This window comes from Ammospiza nelsoni, chromosome 1 (genome assembly GCF_027579445.1).
Source record: "Ammospiza nelsoni isolate bAmmNel1 chromosome 1, bAmmNel1.pri, whole genome shotgun sequence".
In the NCBI taxonomy this organism is placed as follows: domain Eukaryota; kingdom Metazoa; phylum Chordata; class Aves; order Passeriformes; family Passerellidae; genus Ammospiza; species Ammospiza nelsoni.
The window spans coordinates 59,817,675-59,838,663 of NC_080633.1; positions in this window are offsets into that span (position 1 = coordinate 59,817,675).

Below are 20,989 nucleotides of genomic sequence, written 5' to 3' on the forward strand. Positions count from 1 at the left end.
TTATTTTTGTAGCTGAAGGGAGGGAAAACCGGAAAGGGAAATGGAGCATCACTTGCTTCAGGTAAAAGTGATTTTTCAAACAGGGAAATAATTAAGCTGAACTTCTATTTACATGACTGCAACCAATTCTGTTTGGGGCAGCTGATCGGAACAAGAGCTAAGAAATTATACTGCAGGTAACAATGCAGAAGGCAAGGGTAATATAATTGTAGCAATGACAGCAGATGCAGTAGTTTTTCCCTCAGGTTATTTGTGGTACCATTCATGTGCAAAATATTTTAGATCTATTAGAACAGTAGCCATGTGTATACATTACATGAATATGGCCATGTGTATATATTACATAAATATAATATTTTCTCTGTACTTATTTTCTTCTGTTAAAGAGGTATCAAAGGGACAATTTAGAGTTTTCTGCAGACTATTTGTATAAATTATATAACATGCTGCAAGCAGGAGATACTTATATATTAATAACAACTTTTCAAATTATTTCAGGGGAAATTAGGTTGGAAAATCACAAAAGTTAAATTCAAGAAAGCAAAAGGAAATCAAGCAAGTTATAGAAGATGTAATAGAGCTACTGTGGTGATAGCTGTTGTGGTGATCGCTTGTGAACACTCTGTATCCTTTTTGTGTGGAAATAATATTGCTGTGAGTTACAGCTCTGGTATTTCCTCTTCTGTTAGATATTAGGTTGTTTTTTTGTCATTTTGCTGAGAGTCAGCAATGAATTTGTATCTCTGTAATCTCTTGCCTCAAGTTGCAGGAGCACAGTCGTAACAAACAGTGTACAAGTCACCTTCCAATTATAGCTAAACTAAATTTTAAGGTAGTATATGCAAACCTACCCTGAAAAAGAAAACTTGTTATGTAGAAAGGAGTTTATGTTCTTCTGGGTCTGTTTATTGCCAGAGTCATGGTGTTGGGGAGGGTCAGGGGAGAGTAACTCTGCCAAGCAAGAAACTCTTAGCTACTTGGCTCTTTGATTTGCAAATGAGACCCAGTATACGTATTAACATTGAGCAAAACTGGAGCCTTACGACAACAACATGTATAGTTATATTTCAATTTTTCCAGGTCAGATGCAAACTTATGCTGAAAACTGTCTCTTTGTAGAGATCTGACCGAGCTGCCAAGCCCAGGAACTGGCACTGACTGCATGCTACACCACGTGCTCAGAGATTGCTTGTCTGCAAAGGAGCTAAAAATCCACATATTGATTTGGAGGTGAAAATCAACAGGAGGTTTGGAGGTAAAAATCTACATATGTTTGCCTCCATGTTGATAGGACAAATCCCAGCAGCCGTGCTCAGGCTGAAAAGGCATTTTGCTAGTGTGGGGATTTGCCCACTCAAAAGACCAAGGCAGAAAACATTCTATAAATGGGAAGAAATACAGAACATAAACTGGAAGCAATTTGGAAATTATATTTTTTCTCTCAAATCAAACATAAGCACCCAACACTCTGAGATAAAAGCATAATTACTGAATAAATATATGGTCAGGCAGCCAGACAAATGGAAAATGAATCCAACAATGTTAAGCTTGATCCTGCCCTGCTTTGGGAAAAATTGCTTCTTAAATACATTTCATTGTGTAAATTTAACATTTCACCTCAAAGTATTATGTTTGCTTCAATACAGGTTTTGTGGTCTGAAGGGTTCTCCTAATCCATTTGGCTGAAAATCAAGGCCAGTGACAGAAAAATAATATCAGAATGATTTTTGTGGGGTTTATTTGCACTGTTGTTCTCAGAAAAAAAAAATTAAGCCAAGTTCACTAGTTTCAGGTTCTTGACATGGATCATTAAACCAAGGCAAGCTCTTGTATTGGCTCTTTGACTCAGAATTAAGGTTTCAACAGTAAATTGTACTTTACTTTGAAAAAAATTACGTCTCCCTTAATTTCAAATGCCAGTACATAGAATTTAAAACAGTTTAATAAAATCACTCTGAAAGTTCATTCAGATAAATGTTTAATCATCCAGCATTGTCTGGAGGCTTATGAACATGGTGATCCTAATGTGCTCTAAAGTAGCATTTAAATTTTTGTTGAAGGAGAATATGCCTTTTTCAGGGAGGAGTGAATTATCCCTACTAGTGGTCTACAGGAAGAGTAGGTGTACAGTAAGTTCCCAGCCACACTCACTAACTTCACAATAACTTTCTCTGCAGACATGCATCCCGGTCAGTAGAATTTATGCTTTGTGAATCTTGCCATGCACATATTGCAGCACTTTGGCTACAAAGTGGATCAGAGCCCAAACAGTGAAGGATAGCTATGTCTGCATTAGGAGCAAAATGGTGACGTGGGTCCAACATTTGTCTTTCAGGAGCTTTTTCTGCAGTGTAGCTGTGGTGTGTTCCCAGGGACTCAAAGCCCATTAGTGCCTGAAGCACATCTTTCAGCTTAGCTCCTGCAGAAAGACCCTGGTTGGGGAGTATTGAGCAACACACACTAAGTGGGGAGAATCAAGAATAATCTGAACTTCAATGCTAGTGTAGATATTCTGAAACAGAGCAGGGCTTCACAGGAGGGCTAGTCTGATGGCAGCCTGGGTGTGCTGTGAGTTTGGGGTGACCAGTGTCCTGGGGACCTGCTAGAGAGTGGCTGTGGAACTCCTTGAGTTAGCAGAGAGGCTGGTATTTTTCATTTTGTGGAAAAAAGAATGCAGAAAAGCACTCAGCAGATTCATGCCTATGGCACCATTCAGCCTGTCGTGGCATTTGATGCAGAACTAACACTCTGCACAGCATTCTGTGGTGAAGGCCACATTATAAAAACTGCATTGAGAACTAGCCCTGAAGCTTTTCTTGCCCCAGTCTGTTTGCCATGAGAAATAGTAAATTAAATAACATCCGAAACGCCAGACTCCTGTATGTAATGAGCATGCAGTCCACAGAATTCACTAAGCAAGAGGTCAGTGGGCTTAGTGAATTTGCCTGGTTCTTTTAAAAGACTTTCTATTATTAATAACGTTTCCAGCTTCTTAGTGGGAGCTGAAGTTACTGCAGAGCTTTTGAAACAAATTTCAGGGGTCAGGAATGGATGTGCTATTTTTGGCTTCCACTTAACCACTCAACAAACAGGAGTCAGGTAAATGATTTGCTCATGTTGCCATTAGTATCATGTTGCTGCTATGCATGGCATCTTTTTCATAAAAAACAACAGAGCTATTGTTCCAGCAGCTTGCAGCACAGATTAGAGAAAATGGTGAGGTTTGCCAAAGTGCTTTTGCTCTTTACATAGCAATTAAGCTTGAGAGAAAAACAGAGGGCCACAGGTGGGTCTCAAGCAGCTACACACAAACCTCAAATATCCACCTAAGCCACAGTCACCTTCTGGGATTCAGGTGGCTTTTGAACAACCAGTGGGCTGTTTGTAAATTATTCACATGGATGCCAACCTATCCCTACCTATGAAAACAGCAGATGAGAAAGCACATGGCAATGGCTGATGGAAAGAGGAGATTAGGGCAGCAATATGGTCAGTGTCACCTGTGAACTTTGTCAGTTGTGGATATTTTTGTAAAAGTGAGAGTTAGAATAACAGTGCCAGTGCTGACATCCAGAGAAGTGTGGTTTGGAGGGGAGGGAAGGAATGTGGTTACCCCATTCATTCCATCATGGTTCACATTAGCAGTGTGTCTTTAAAACAAAAAACGGGATGCCGCTAAGGACATAAAGAGAGCTCTGGTGTATGTTACATCAGTTGTAAAATTGAGTTATTTCTAAATTATTGCATTTTTTTAAATGCCACTGGCTGAGTTATAACACAAAGCCGAACAAGATCTGCAGTGAAGAACATGAGTAATTTCAGTGATGGGACCTGCAGAATTATTTAAGCAGATTCGTGTGATAACTGGGGCTTTTCTCGCAGTGTTTAGTCTTGATAAGAACAAGACTAGTGTTTTATCTGCACTGCTTATCACATTTACTGCTTAATAGCAATGGAGCTGCTGACAGCAAGGAAACAAAAAATTGTCAGGAAAGTTGAATGACTGAATTACCCCTAAATGAATGCCCAGTGTTGTCAGTGATATTTTTGGCAACAAAGAGACCTAACCAAAACAAAACAATTTTCAGAATTCACTGAGGTGATCCTTCAGAAACACCGGTGGGGGCTGCATCAACAGGAAGTATCACAAAAGAGCTGTTTGCCTTCAGCTCCTTCTCCTTCATTATGAAGGAACCTTCTCACTTCTACAGAGGGGAAACAGTTTCAGGCCAGAAGGGTGGACAAGCAAGGAGGGGAAAAGAGGCAGATGTTCAAGGAGCAGCAGCCTCCTTGGGTGCCTTCAGCTCATTTTCTGAAGTGCAGCCAATTTCCGAGGAAAGTAGCTCAGGAAAAAGAAGGTGCTGTGCTGCTTGGGAGCTGACAGACTGCCCCTCCTCGACCAATAATTAATTAGCAGAGCCAGAAGATAAGGTTGCATCTCAGCAAAATGTTTTTTTGTCATATAATGATCATGACAGAGATGAAAGTGCTTGGGAGTGCAAAATTGACTTACTTATCCATGCTATAACCTGACTGACTGCATTCACACCGGGCAGATCTAACGATGCTTCATGCTGGGGCTCTCGTGAGATGAATCTCTGCAGGGAAAAAATGTCACTTGTTTTATACTGCACTCTTTCAGATACTTTGGGCACGCAGTTTTGTTAAACAGAACCCAGCAATCCTTTTCATATTGGTATTTTTGAGCATTTTTGTTTTAATGGAGAATGGCAGCTCATTTAAAGCCCAAGAGCATGCATGAAACATTCAAGTGAGTTCCAGCTGAGACAGCTCTGGGTGCAGTGTGGAAGGAGGGAGTTTGTGTGGCTGAAGACTGTCACCTGTAGCAGGTCTTCTTTCCTGTCCTTAGCCATCTGTCTTCATTGAAACCCAGGTGACAGGTTAAATGTCAGCAACAACCTTTGCACATTTCCTTTTAATTAATGGTTCTTGAGGTGACTCATCAGATGCATAAGTTTCATCTTTATTATAATAAATTTGCTGTTAAATCCTATTTCGCTATTTTAGCCTGATGGTGCCATTGGTTCTTTACAGCACATGTTGCAAAACATCCTTTCAAAGCCCAACTAGAAATTAAAATTGATTAAACACTCAATAGACTCCCCAAAGTTGCATGAAAATTGAGCATGAGTAGTTTCAGAAGTTAAAAATGCTATTCTAAAAAATCTGACAGGTTCCCTACCTCTAAGAAAGTCCAGAGAAGGACTGGCTGTCTTTGTCCTGGTTTACAAAGATGCTAATTGGGAAGTTTAAGCAGGATTCACTGCTGTGTCACACATGAAACGGGGTGGTTAGATCACTCAGGTCAGAGCCGTAGAGAGAATCATTGCCTTGCTGCTGGGTGGTAGGCACCATTGGGCCAGCAGTCCTGTCCCTGGTGATTTTGAGAGACCTATAATCTTGTTCCAGTGCAGAACAAAAAGCCATCTAAGGTGCTGGAAACTTTTCCTTTGTTGCTAGGGAAGTCAGTCCAGTGAGGCAAGGACAATGTTTTTCTTTCTACATCCGTCCTCTAAATATTTGTAATTTCTGTGACTACTCATTTGTGCATTCTTTATTTTCTCAAAGCAGTACTATTCTGAATAGATCTCCTTATCTTATTCTCCAAGGGGTTTCTAAACTGTAAGCAAGCAGGCTGTGGATCAATTAGCTCCACCTACTCCATCTACTTCTTTTTCTTTTTCATTGTGTACTTAATAGCAAACAGTTGAATTTCCATCTCTTGGTGCCCACTAACTTTGGAGATGAAATACTGGGAAAACAAGGCATTTAAATCTTGCTATGAGAAAGAGCTACCCCAATGCAGCATAGAAAAAAAGACACCCTTTGCTCTTCATATGCCACACAAAGTCCTTCAGCTGCAGAGGAGTTCGAGTGGCTCAGGAATTTGCCATGGTAATATGAGGTTCAGACTTTGTTCCTGGAAAGGGCTGCAGTACCTACAATAGCTGGCCTTCAGTTGGCCATCAGGTGACAGCCTTAACACAGTTGCCCTGCAGGGTTACAATTTTTCCTCACACCCATCTTCCCTAGGCTTATTCCAAAAAGCTAATGATAATTTCTGCATAAAAGAAATATATTGACATTTTCCCTCTCCATTTATGATACCACCAAAGATACTATTCGTTATTTAGTTTTCTTTTTTGAGGTAAGTACCGTGCTCTTTATAACCCCGTTGAAGCCAACAGGTTTTTCTCAGCTTACATCTAGGAATGATACCAATTTTCTGTGTGTTTCTCACTGTGCCATTCTGCCTAGGACACAATTGTGGGAGAAGATAGCTTCTTCTTGTGTAGAAGCTATCTGACTGGGAATTCATGCCACTGTCAGCCTGTCACTGACCCAAAGCCCTAGGACATACCCCCTTGTTAAATCTAAAGAACATCATGTACCAGAGCCCCATCACTGCGCTGACTTGACCTTGAGCTATTACAGCATCTAGCAACTCGCTTGTCAATGGGAAAAAAAGGCATTCAGAGGGGGCAGAAATTAAAAAATGCAGCACAATAAAGCTCAATATTCTTGTATGTTCTGCACATATAAAGCACCATTTATCCAAATCCTTTTTCCCATCCTATTGCTTAATTCTATTTATAATGATGAAACAATTCCTCAGGAGCATGAACATGTTCATATACAGGAAGTAAATTAACTCAGTAAATTGCTGACTAAACCAAACAAATTAATTTTTTTTTTCTTTGAGAATAACATCCTCCCCATCCATTATCAAACAAAAGATACCTGTATTAAAAGCTTACACTTGAGGCACTCTCCCTGGTACTGCACAATTTGTGACACAAACACATTAAGTTTATTACAGCAGGGAAAATTATTTCTATCTGCAAGTATTTTGTAGTAGCTCTTTCTTACGTATCAATTATGGGTCATTAGCTTCCAAATAAGCAATATCTGCTCACACACATGGCATGTAGCCACCTTGAAAGGTGGAAGCACCTGCCTAATGAGGTCATCCTGGGAAATGCATGCAGCCAGGCAGCTCTGATTTACAAGTTTACAGAAGCAGGGGCTGCAGGCAGACACTTCGCCATCACTTCTCAGGCTAGGCTGTGCAGATGGCATTTTCTTCAAACTGTTCCACCTTGCGGTATGAAGTGTTTAATATGGAAGTTCAACCTATTCTATTCCAGGCTCAACATACTCCAGAACCTGAAGAAAACTAATCTCGGGGAAAGTGTTAGAGCAACATTTGCAGCTTAACATTTCTTAATGTTAAGAAATGTTAAGCTGCAAATTAAGCACAGCCCCTTGAAGGTATCTTCAGGCTTGCTCCTTGCCAAAAGAGTTTCAGTATGGGTTGAGATCAGGATCCAAGCTGATAGATTTCCTGTTGGTATTTAGACACCTAAACATACAGGTGTCTGATTTTCTTCATAATAAATGCTTTGCTTGTGGCATCACAAGATGCTTGTGATCTAACAGGCACTGCCTCAAGCTCCAGCATGGCCTAAGCTGTATTCACTCTACTGGATGTGCCATAATGAGACAGTAGCAAGTCACCAAAACATTGACTCAGCTGACTGAATATGAAAGGAATCAGTGGTCTATCTCCAAAGGCTAAAGGCAGGTAAGAAAATAATAAAGGTCACCAAAACAAATGCCACTAAGTGAACACTTGGCTTGACCCCTCAGCACAGTGTATCAAGGAGCTGGAGAGAGGTAGGGGCAGCTGTGGCTGGGAGAGTGCAAGAGAACAGCCTCAGCCCAAGAAAAAGTACTGTCAGCACATTCAAAGGTGTAGAAGCAAGAAAGGAGTTCAGTAAGTATCGAGCCTTCAGTGAAGCAAGGAAGAATGGATTATTTAATTTCTGGAAGATGAAAACTTGACCGTAGAATAGCATTTTTCTGCAGAAGATTGAATATTAAGGTATTAGGTAAACAGGAATGTACAGTTACAGACAGAAAAATGTATTGTCTGAAGGAGTTATTTAGAAGAAAGAGTGAAATAACCAAAGAGCTGAATATTACAGAAAATCTGGAACTGACAGTGAAAAACTAGGATAAAGTTTTATTTCTAAAATGGAAGGCACCCTCTTCCAAATGGAACCTAAACCACTTCCAGTTTCAGTATGTATCGCACATTACTCACATTACTGATCCACAGGTGGAGGACGTGAGGTGAGCCTCGTAATGTCTGAAGAAGAGCCATCACAGAACTTGAAGCAGTGAAAAAAAGATTAAAAAACCCCAAAGATAAAATACATCCTCAATTAAATTATTACTCAGCTAGTATGCACAAAGTCAAATGACTTCTGGCTCAGTTTCTCAGAGAAAATTAGATAGTTCTGCTCCAAGTGGAAAAAAAATGTATCCTTTTGCAAATGCATTTCTCTGTGTTATGCTTTTAAGTACCAGCTTTTAAATCATATTTGAAGAGGCCTGGGAAAGCACATTAGCACCTCTCCACAAGCACTGTTTGAACATGGTTGGCTCGGCGAGAGGGGAATGAAAGATTTCCAGACTCAGCGCAGACAAAGCCCAAAGGCTGTTGGCATAAGTACAAAGCTAGAATAGTGCTTCAAGAAAATGGAAAGAAGAATTTTTAAAGAAGAATTCACCAAAATGACATGAAACAGCAAAGAGGAGACAGGGCCTTTGAGAGCAGTTTTTCACAATTAGGTCACTGGTCTTTTGTGAATGTTGAAGGTGTTCCACAACAGGAGTCAGAAACCTGCGGAAAGCCTGTTCCAAAAACCCTTCTGGATCCCCTGGCTCACTTTTTACCATTGCAATTATCAGACTGCCAGGGCAACTGATACAGCAAATTGACTGTTCACTTCCAAAGCTGCTTGCTGCTGGTCTTACAGAGTTAATGCAGGAGCTCTGGGGAAGCAGCAGCATGCCTGGAGCAGCTCACAACATCCCTTGGGGGAATGAGAGACTTACCAGCCATTTCTGTGTCTAGAGGCACACAGTGCAATGCAAAGTTATCAACTACATTTAAAATGTCTTTTTTTGTGACCATCACTCTCCTTTCCCTGACTCCAGGTTAGCAGAGTGCTTTCCTGTGCCCTGTGTTTTAAAGAACAAGCTGGGGTCCTGCGTGTGTTTCTGGCTTGGTGTTTGCAGCCCCTGACAGCCAGCGCTGTCTGACAGAGTCATCCGAGTGAGCACTAGCCAGTCGGTTGCACCCTGCACCCAGAAGGGGATTTCACATTTGAAAGGAGCTCACCACAGAGGAGGTAAGAAAAGAAATGTCTGCCAATGTGCAAGAGGAGCAGACCAGCTCCTGGAACACATTTTAGGGAATGTGTTTCTGTTTATTTTCTTTCTTCTAGCTTAAATGTTTTACTATTTTCAAAAAGGAGACCATATGAGCATTAAAAATATGTATGCCGAAGAGTGCACTTGCATTCATAAGACAGCCTGCAGACAGGTGAGATGGCACATCAGAGCAAGAGGGATACAGGTTTCCAATCAAATCAGTCACTGTGCTGTGTGGAGCTGGAACTGAAGCTCAGCACAGGTTTAGGCAGGTCTGTGTGCAGTATGGCAGATTTTCCAACTACTTCAACTTACAGCGCAGTTCTGTTTCCTGAGTCTAGGGGTTTGGTGTGGAGCTTACTGAACATCAAAATTCAGTAAACTGTCACTGTTCTCTGTGTGATTAACAGAGATTAATGTTGATGTATGTGCCAGCATATGACACCACTGTTTCTACAAGGAACCATTACTCATCAGCTCAACATGTGGGATTAATTGGCTTTGCTTATTACTAGGGAGAAACAAGCAAAAAGGTCAAGTTGCCCTAGCAGAATTATGCACTATCACTTAGTAATATCTCTTCAGTTGGAAATACTCACTGAATTGAGTGAGAACAATTGTTTTTTATTTTTTGTCAGACTGATCCACTTGGTCTGTGTAATTAAGTCTAGAACAAATATATGTACCCTGACAGCCTCTTGCTACCTACAGACCACGTTAGTTGTGTACTGACAGTCATGTGCCACAGTAACATTTTTTTCCATCTCATTGTTTATTTTACTTTAATTCAAGGCATTTCTGACACTATGTTTTTTTTCCTGTGAGTTTGATTTTGCAGAAACAAACATTTGGAAATAATTGGTGCTCTTTTAGGCCCTACTAAACTACCTTCAGCACAACTATCTGTATAGACAGGGAACACTTAGCTGAGACCTTTATGCACTTTGAATAATCTTTTTTACAGTGTTTTTACAGAATTCTACAATTCAACTTACAAGTTACAAAGGATGTGAAATGAATGATGAATGGAGAATGGCTGTGATGCTGAATAGCTGTGTAGGAAAATCTTCCATAACAAAGAAAAAGGGGCTAAGGAAAGGTGTGTGCTGCTTCCACAAAAAGCAGGTGTGATCTCTTAAAAAAGCAAGTAATAGTAATGCGAGTCGTGTGGGCTGTTTTAGTCTGTTTCTTATTGGACAGGAACACCCCTGCGCCACTTCACCCCCCATTTTGAAAAGAAATATTGAAAAGGAATTGTTTTGCAAGCACTTAGAGATTTTGCAGAGGTTGTTTAGTATCAGGATGGGAGCTGTGTCCTAGGGATCTGAAAGTATCCTACTTCTCCCACTAGCTGGTGAGAATCAATGAAACCCAACTGGTCTCTGGTAGTATGGGCAAAGAAACCATGTCACAGATGTAGACTTCAGAAATTTGGTAAGGCCAAAGCTTTCTAGAAAGTTAAAGATCAGTAAAAATTGTTCAGGATTTTCAGATTTCCTGCTGTAGCCAGGAACACCAAGAGAGGAACAGATGCTCTCTGTACAAATGTGCAGGTCTTTGAAAGCCTTGGGATCATTTCTGATAGAGTGAAGTCTGGGATATTATATGCAGGGAATGCCACAGGAGGAGATAAACTAAAGCAATATGAGTAACTGCTTGTCCACAAGTTTGTTGCTTAGGCAAAGATTAATGGAGAAACAGTGATAATTTGTTCCTCTTGAAACAGAAAAATTACCCTTTTTTGCAACTCTGGGAAAGTATGCTTACAGTGCATTCCAACTTTTTTTTATTCTTGTACATAAGATTTATAAAAAGGAAAACTATAGAGGGATTCAACAATTTTTCAAGATGTTATTGGAAAAACTGAATCATGTTTCAAAAAACAAGACCCTGATTTATGCTGTAAAACCCAGTGTTTTACCTTTCATGGAGGCGACTTCAATAACAGATGGAACAGAATTTTGATGAATTTCCCTGCTGTCCTGGTTCTGGCCAGGACGGGTTTGGTTTCTGCAGTAGCCAAGAGAGGGCTTGGCTAGGACCTGGAGATTATTTTGTACCACCTCTCCTCATTTTCTGTATGGGGGAAGCATGGAGTGGATGGGTTGGATTTGTGGTGAGGATTTTGCATTTGAATCACTCTGTGTCTCACTTGTACACTTTTGTTATCAATATTGTTGCTATTAACTGTTCATTTTCTTCTCTCATTGCTGTTTCCAGTAAATTGTTCTCAGGTCAAGCCAAGATCTTTGCCTTTTGTGTCTCCAGTTCTCCGCTCCTGTCAGCACAGGAGAGAGTTGGAGGGGGAATGGAAAGCGAGTGATGGGCACAAGCAGAGCATGGTTGCAATGCGAGCACTAAATTCCTAAACTACAACAACTGTAAACACAAATAATCATGGAAGGGCTTTGTGGAACTTCTGAAGCTAGAAAAAGTAATTTTTATTTCCAGTATTTTGGTGTAATTTTCTCACAGAAGGAAGACCATCTATTTTTCCTTTGAAAGGCAATGTCCTTTCAGAGCCACAAAATTTCACTTAAAACAGTCAATAATGCAAAGCACAGAAATGCCATGCCTTTCTGAGTACCTCTTTTTGTCAAGCTTAATAGGTAGAAGCAACATTACAAAACAAACAGCTCTGGGAAAATAACACGAGCAATACAGATTATTCAAACAAAAGAGATTGCAATGGTTATCTCATATGACCGCTTCCTATTGTTATATTTGGAGTTATTTGTAGAATATTTTTATGACAATGCCCACCAAATCTTCATCTCAACATCATTTACTAGGGTTAAGAGATGATCACACATCTTTTGTAAATTAATTTAAATATTAGAAACAAATGGTGAAAGTAACAACTTATAAGTTGGCAGGGACACTAGCAGAGACATTTGTTGAGTAACATGCATCTGTTCTTTTATGCATTTACTAATTATCTTGAGTGGAGAATAAAGAATATATTAGTTGAAGTCACTTATATATTAAATTGAGGGAAATTACTAATACAAAGAAGACATGAAAAAAATAGGATGGAACTCACCCAGACAAAAAATACAGGGAGAAAGTGAGAAAATGAGATGCTATTTGTGGATTAAAACACAATCAAAGTGAAAAGTTATTCTAAATCACAAGGGGATATAAAAATCTAAGATGTGCTATCAAATAAACCTGCAAAGAAATAACATGGAAAGAATCTTAGGGGGTTGTACTTTCAATGCAGGATAACAAGGTAAAATAGCCAGAGAAATATATAATGAGACTGGAATATATAGATGAAATCTTTTCACAAGCACCCCTGGAATAGCCTGTTCTCTTCTTTATGAGATGAAGAAGATCTGATGAAAGAGACAATTCTGATCAGCACAGCAAATGGATTCATCAAGGTCCAAAATTTGATTTATGAGAAAGAATGAAAAGACTTCAAAACATTTTAGGTGATTAGTTAGATTAAGAGACAAGTACAGCCTAGGAACAAAGCAGCAGTCTTGAAATGCATAAGACCTATAAATAATGTTGAAAATACTTCACCAGCTAATCCAAAGCAAACATAAACGAATAGGTGAAAATAGGTAAAGAGAAGGTCAACAGCTCCTTTCCTAACAGCACACCATTAACTTGCACAGTGGTCTTGCAGGAGACATCATGAAAGAAACTCCACACAGCCCACTGAAAACCTGAGAAAAAATGTGCAAGAGGGGACAGCTAGGAGTGGGCAGCTTTGGCTTCCCAGCTGGAAGTAGCTGGTGTCCCCCTGCCCTCCCTCTGCCCTTCACTTCTCAGCAGAGGGATGTTACAAGGCAGTAGGGAGCCAGTTGTACGTGTAGATCCTGGTTGGTGGCACCCCTATGCCCCAGCCCTCTCCATGGCTGGATAATTGCTTCTCACTCCCTGTGAGGCTCTTTTGGGCATGAATTAGTTCCCATACCATTAGAAGTCAGTCTTTCCCTTCCTTGGTTCAAGTCTTTCCCTGGACACGCAATGGATCTGTGCCAGAGGAATGGTGCTGCTTGTTTCTCAACTCCAGCTTTGCCAATTCCAGGCTGTCCAGAGGATGCCCATGGGAATTCTCTTGCCTGGGGAGTACAAGGGCATTGGTGGGAAAGGGTGTCAGATGGGAGAGAGAAGCCCTAACATGGCAGCTGCAAAGCTGGAACCTCTCCTTGGGAAGAAGTGCAGTTTTGTGTCATGTTTCACAAAGCAGAAGAGAGCAGCAGGTAAGATTTGAATGGCAGATTTGGGGAGCAAGGAGTGAGACCTGGCAACCTGGCAGTGAAGAAAAAGTCTTGTTAAATTCCTTGGCATTAATGTTCTGCTGAGATGTTAAGCCATACAGCATCAAAAAGCAAGTTGTTGGGAGGTGTTTCCTGCTCTGTCCACCTCTCTAATCCAGGGGATATTTCCCTCAAACTGAGTTTTCTCTTCCGGTTGATGTTTCCACACCAGCCCTGATTTCAGAGGACTGATTAGCATGGATGTCCCTATTTCATGTACAACACTCCCCAGCACACAGTCCCTGTTTCCCCAAACCAACTCTTCTGTAGCTGCTGGTAAGGATATCATGTTATTCATTAAACCTTTTATTAGCATGCTGCTGTCTAACATTTCATTGTCTAACAGAACTCACTGCGTTAATGGTCACAGAGTGCAATGTTGAATGTGCTCCGTGGGAAATAACACACATCACACAAGCAGGAGGGCAATTGATTGGACAGTTTCATCTCCTGGTTTATTCCCCTGCTGCCACTGGCAAGTCAATATCATTGAGTGAATATGCCAAAGCAGTATCTTGTGAGAAAACCTGTCTTTGGTGGGATTTAAAGAAGAGATAAGAAGTAAAGAGAACATTAAAAGTAAAACAATACTTACGTAAAACTCTGTCAGACCTGAATTAGTCCCACCAGGTTTGCAAGTAGATCTTGGTTTCAGGCAGCATTTTCCTACAGTAGCACCAAGCACCTTCAAGCTTCATTTGCTGGATGAATTAAAACACAGTGACCTTTCAATGCTTTCTCTAGATAAGCCTGAATCAGATTCCCAAACCCAAACACCCCCAAATGCTGGGGACATTTGGATCTTACGGACAGATTATCAAGGTAGTTGGGGATAAGTTTAGATGTTTGTGGAGGAGGGAAATCTTCCAGCGCATTACAGCCTGCACAATTTTAACATCTGCATGGAATAAGCGTGCCTGTAAGGAGGACAGCATGACTGACTGAGACAGAAGAGGAGGAATAGGTGAATGTGAGCAAGTGATAAAATTTTCCAGGCACTGGGAAGAGGAGTTTTTGTGGGGCACTGCATGTGCCCAACAGCATCACTTCTGCAGTCCTGTTTTCTTGGTTTTGTGCTTCCAGGGAGAACATGGAAAGCTGGAAGCAAAACCCAAAAGGCTCATAATTAAAGGTGTGTCTACTACAAAATCCTGAGAGATAAGAGCACAAAAGATTAATGTGTTTGTGACAGTCTTGGCATCTGAGGAGTACAAGCAGAAAGGTTAGTGAAAGCTGGCAAAGCTGACCCCTAAGAACTGTTGCTCAGATATTGGAAGGAAAAGCTTCCTTGGCTGTAAGTTTGCTGGATGTTACTCCAGCAAAATATTACTCTAAGGAAAAGGCTAATGTTGTTAGTGTGGATATAACTAAATATCAAGAACTTCATTACAAGACAATTCCAAGCAGGAGAAGTGGGAAAATCTATTGTGTGCCTTATAGCAACCATGTTTGTATGAACATTCCTACAATGATCGTGACCTTTATGTGCTAAAGGACATGAATTTCACCTGCAAGTGCACATATGCAGTTTTGGGTGGAAAAGCAGGAGAATAGGTGGTTTTCTTGCCTTGTGGCACTTGCAGACAGCAGTGCAGGCAGGGGGTGTGCACCCCAAGGCAGATGCTGACAGCTGAGGCACAGCTGATTTTCTAAAGGAGTGTCCTGCATCACTGGGCAATGAGATTTGACTTTTCTCCATTCCTTCTACCTCTGATTTATTTGGAAATAGGATAGCAGGTTGCTGCAGGCACAAAATCTGGTGACTTTCAGAGGACTGAATTGTATGTTGGGCAGCACCACTCCTTCACCAAAACAATAGGAAGGACAAGGACCAACACTCCTTTTAGTTCTGTTGTTTCTGGGCACTGAAGTGGGAAGAAATAACACAGTTTTATCCCTTTTCCTTTTCTACTCTGAGAGGGCATGTTGGGATGTGCTGCCACACTTGAATATGAGAGTCAGGTGCTCTCCAAAGGTGTGGCAAAGACATCTTGAATCTGCTGAAATTAGTGGGATGGCAACCTTGGGCTTGTTGGGAATGCAAAAAGTGCATTCCCAACATGTGTGTAAGTTGTGACAGGTAGTACAGGCCTGAGTGGCTCATGCCTAGATCCTACCCAGTGCTGGGCAGCTCCATCTTCGAGGTGCCCAAATATCCCAGAGAAACCCCTTCCCACAGCAGGAAGGGCACACACTGAGCACCTCTGCCAACCCCTGCAGTCAGCTGAGAGGAGCTGAAATGGCACAGGGAGCTCAGAGCTGCTCAGGAGGATGCTCTGCAGCCATGCTACTCAGTCGAGATTTTCATAATTATTCTAATTTATAATTGAAAACCTTTTCGTTTTCTAACAAGCAGTGAAGATGTGTGGTGAAAACCAAGAGAAGATGTTTAGCAAAGAAAAAGAAAGCTTTGCAGTGAACCATGAAGTATGTTTTGGGGATCCCTGGTGAGTGCATGCTGCTTCAGGGACCTGACCAGACACCCACAGGCCCTGCTGCAGCATCCACAGGGCGCTCCCCATTCCATACCCACATGTGTGAGACACAGAATCAAACCCCAGTCAGAATCCATGGCAGGACACAAGGTTTGCTGTGCTGGGTACAGCAGCAGCACAGCTAAATGCCTGGAAAGGCCCTTGTGTTGTTAGAATGAAGTGTGCAGCAGAGCATCCCTGAAGGAGGGTCCATGTGGGGAGAGCTGGGCAGGCGGGGGCCCGCATGTCACAGCAGTGACAGACCCTGTGCCAGTCAACAAAACCCTTCCTGCAGCACGAAGCGACCCCTACAGTGATGGTGGAGAAGTGAGTCAGCTCACGGCTCCTCTGGCACCCGAAGCCCTTGCAAAGGGGGGCAAAAGGAAGGGGCAGGAACCCCTCCCCTGTGGAGGGATGCATGGAGCATGGGTGAAGGTACCCACTCAGCAAGGAGGGGCTCCCACTCATGAAGGCTTTTCCTGTAGGAGACTCAAGTTCATGCCTGGGCTCACAGGCATTGTGATTCTTAGTGAAAAAAGTGGCTAGAGAAAACAGAATAAAATTCAAATCAATTATGCTGTTCAAAGTCAGTCTCTAAATTAATCCAATTATGCAGCAGCAATCTTTGCTTAATGCCCAGAAGCTAGAAATGATGGTTAGAGCAGTCGTTGGGGAAATCAGTTGATAATGACAATAACTAACAATGGAAGATGCTATTCTGAAAGTAAAGTGGGGGGGGGGGGGGGGGGAGAGGGCAGAGAAAATACTCTATTATTCAACCTTCACTCAAAGTATATAGCTTAGCTATTACAGGATAATGCACCAGAGCTAACCAAGCACAGTGCTGCCTCCAGGTCTCAGCAAGGAAGAAGTTGAAACTTGCTTATCGTTCTTTGCTAAGGAAAGCTCCCAGCACTGTTATTATGGAAGTACAGCTCTTAATAACCATTGCACAGCCGTGTTCTGGAACAGTTTGCCCACACAATGTCTCTGCCTCTGTCAGGCAGGCTGCTAAAAGCCTATTTTTATATTTTCAAAATTTATTCTTCAAATCAACTTGGTGCAGAAGCTCAGCTTCAGGGCCTTGATGTTTTTCATAGAATGGTAGAACAGTCTGAGTTGGAAGGGGCCTTTGAAGCCCACCTAGTCTAATACCCTCCCTGAATAAAGTAGGGATGTTTTCAGCTAGACCGGGTTGCTCAGAGCCCTGCTCTGCCTGGCCAGGATACTCAGTCCCCCAGGATGCGACATCCGCAGCTTCTCTGGGCAACCTGTTCCAGCGTTTTGCCTCTCTCTCCATAAGAAGTTTTTCCCTTATATCTAGTCTGAATTTACCCCTTCTAGTTTACAACCACTACCCTTTGTTCTATCCTTCAGGCCCTGCTAAAAAATCTGTTCTCACCTCTTTCATAAGCCCCCTTTAAGTACTGAAAGGCTGCAATGAGGTCTCCCTGAAGCCTTCCCTTCTTCAGGCTGAACAATCCCAGCTCTCCGAGTCTGTCTTCACAGGAGAGATGCTCCGTGTTTGTGACACCCTTTGGACTTGCTCCAACAGGTGCTGAGGAGCTCAGAGCTGGATGCATTGCTCTGGGGGGCTGTCAGCAGAGCAGAGCAGAAAGGCAGAATCCCCTTCCTTGCCCTGCTGCTCACACTTCTTTTGATGCAGCCCAGGACAGGATTTGTTTTCTAGATGGCAAGTGCACATTGCTGCTCTCCATCTCCATCCCCCAGCCTCGCTGGTACTGGGGTTTGCCCTCACACAGGTGCAGCATCTCACACAATTTTTAACATGGGTGGCCACACTGGCCTTCTCGCTTAAAGCATGGAAAGACAGAGGAGGAGCAGATGCAAACAAGAATGTAGTCTTATTCTAATCAGTCAGTCTGTGGGCACACAGGCAGCCAGCTGAACCTGGGCCTCTTGAAAGCACCAATGAAGAACTTCATGTTGATAGTTTCAAGGTGGGACCTTTGAAATATTTTTAAAACATTTGGACCAAAATGCCAAGATAATGGGAAGGAAATAGCAAGTGGAAATTCTACTGATTGCCCTAGGTGATTTTCACTCAGTGCTTGCAATTCAGGTAGTCTTTATGGGGCAAAAATTGTCTGAAAGAAAGTATACTCATGAGTTTTGTGAGGGACTGGTATTTACACAACTGCACTGAAGTCACTGGTGTGTGGCATGATTTGCATCCCTCTCACCACAAATATTCTGAATCTTGGTCTAGCTTTCTTGTTTTGTAAGATACTTTATAACAAGATTTCATCTTTGAGCTGTAGCTCCTCTCTTCAAACTGCATCTTTCAGATCCTCTCTGCTGGAAAATAGATGCACCCTCCTGTGCCCAATCTCACACATCAGAACATAAAGAATATATTTATAAGATATTCAACTCTGAAAATGCTTGCATGTAATTTCTGAGGCAGTATCCTTGTTAACATTGGAAGAATCTGTTCCCAATATTGCAGCCCACGTGCTCCTCAGAAAACGTTTCTTTGAGCTGTGTCAGAATTTCACAAAAGATTTGAAGGAGCCTCATTTCAACTCAGTGGGAAAATCTTGTATTGTTTACCTCATTACACCTCGTTGCCTCAAGACTACTATTATTATTCATAGCCCCTCACATTCAAAATTGCATGTAAACCCCCATGAAGCTGTGAGCTTAGCTTAAAAATCATCAGGTATACTCGTGGCTGAGCTGCTGAGCTTTTTCACAGTGCAGCCAGGACAGGATTTCAAAGTTTGCTTCACAGCCTGAAGGAGCAGAAAAGAATATTCACATTTTTCTAAAGTGCAAATTGAAATTCCTGTAGTTCACAGACTCCACCGTTTTTAAGTGGGAGGAGAGTTGATAGCAGCCAGTAGCAGAAGTGTGTCACAAGAGTGCTGCAGCAATATCTACAGATACAAAGGTGTTAAATGATAATGATTAGCTAAACATCTCCCAAGAAAGCCAAGTGAAAATCATAGCATGAGAGCTACAAGCAGTGAGCCTTCAGTGTCATGTAAGGAAACCCTGCACAATGAAGACAGTTTTTCCTTTGTGCTCTCTAGGTTTCCAAATACTTCCCCAATGACCCAGAAGAGGATCTTGAATTAGGGTTAAATTCTTACTTCTGACCTGAAAAGTGGTCCGTAATAGCTTCCAGAGATGCCAAAGGGAACCTCCTCGGCCCTTGTGAGCTTCTTGGAGGGCTCCAGGGCTTCCATCAAGGGAGACACAGCAGTTCCCACCACGCAGGAGCTGCTGGTCTGGGAGCTCCATGGTGTCCCACAGCCCTTTGCAGCACAAAGGCACCAAGCAATGGGGGGATCTAAGAAAAGCAGCACATTTTGTGTCCCTAATACCATGACCTGGATCCCAGATGAGGCTGCTGGGGGATGGAGCTCATGCTGACTGTGTGGACCTGCTTCACCCAAACCCAGGCAGAGACCTGCACACAGGGGCTGTCTCATGGAATTATGGAATAGTTTAGGTTGGAAGAGACTTTTTAGCTCATTGAACTCGCTAACCCAGCACTGCCAAGTCCACCACTGAACAATATTTCCTGGTGCCTTTTGAACACTTCTCTCTGGACAACCTGTTCCAATGTCCGACCATCCTTTTTGTGAAGAATTTTTTCCTCAGATCCAAGTAAACCTCCTCTGGCACAACTTGAAGTACATTCCTCTTGTCATATCCCTCGCTGCTTGGGAAAAGAAACCATCCCACCCTGGCTACACCCTCCTTTCAGGCAGTCGTAGGGTCTCCCCTGAGCCTCCTCTTCTCTAGACTAAATAATCCCAGCTCCCTCAGCCACTCCTCATTGGACTTGTCCTCTGGACCCGTCACCAGATTCACGGCCCTCTCTGGACACTCTCCAGCGCCTCAGTGACTGTGTTGTAGCGAGGGGCCCGGAATGCTGTTCCGGGCTGCTCCAGGGCAGCTGCAGCGGAGTTGCAATCCGCCCCTCTCCAGCACGGACAGCTATTTGCTCTCCGAAAGCAGCAGCTGTTTCCGTGCTGCCACTCATGTCCCAGCCTGTGCTGCACCACAGCAAAGCACCGTGGCCAGGGCTGCTTCTGAGCACGGCGCATTTTGGGGCAGCAGCGGCTGCAGCCCCGCCACGGAGCGCTCGGGCTCCCCTCACACCCTCGGCGGGCTGGGGAGGCCGCGCTGTGTCTGCCTGCAGAGCTCGGCTGCGGCAGGGACGTGGCACAGAGGCGAGCGAAATCCATTAACCCTGGGGAGGCAGGGAGCAGCTGAAGGCTGCAGGCAGTCCCGTAATGAGGTAAACGATATAAGCCGGGGATCAAACAGGAATTAGTCACGGACTTGTTCCTCAGCACTTCCACTGCGACTCTTAGTGCCTCTGCCTCACAGATGTCAAATGTGGGCAATTTAAAGTTACATAAAGCCACAGCTGAAATTAACCCCTGCTGTGCCCCAGTGTGCACCTACGGGTACCCTCCTGTGATGGAGCAAACCAGGGGCTCTGCTCGGGGGCCTGTGCATGGGCTGTGGTTCAAGGAGAGCAGTAGTGTCGGGCTGATACAGGCCTGGGCACATTCTGTACAGCAGAATTTCTAATCTAATGAACTCCTGTTTTTCCCACTTTTCCCCCCTTATAGACTGAGGACCGTCTCATGTAAGGAAACAGTGTCCAGCCTTTGTTCACCTTTCCTTGCCTGAAGGATATGTTCAGATGGACGCAGACCAAGCATAGCCTCTGTAGGGAGAGATGAGTTCTTCTGGTAATGCACAACTTTCAGACTCTTGAGTTTCTTTCTTTCCCAAACCCACAGCCCACCAGGGGCCTGCTTTCACCTCCTTAGCTCTCTTAGGAATGATAAAAAAGAAGAGAGATTTAATGTGCCAAAACCCAAATCACTGAAAAGTGTCTTGCGTTGCTGACAGGAGGAGCCAGCTGCAGGGGAAGATGTGCTTTGTGCCAGCAAGCTGAAAGCCTTTTCTGCCAGCAAGGGAAAAGTGATGGTCAGTGAAGAAGATGGGTGC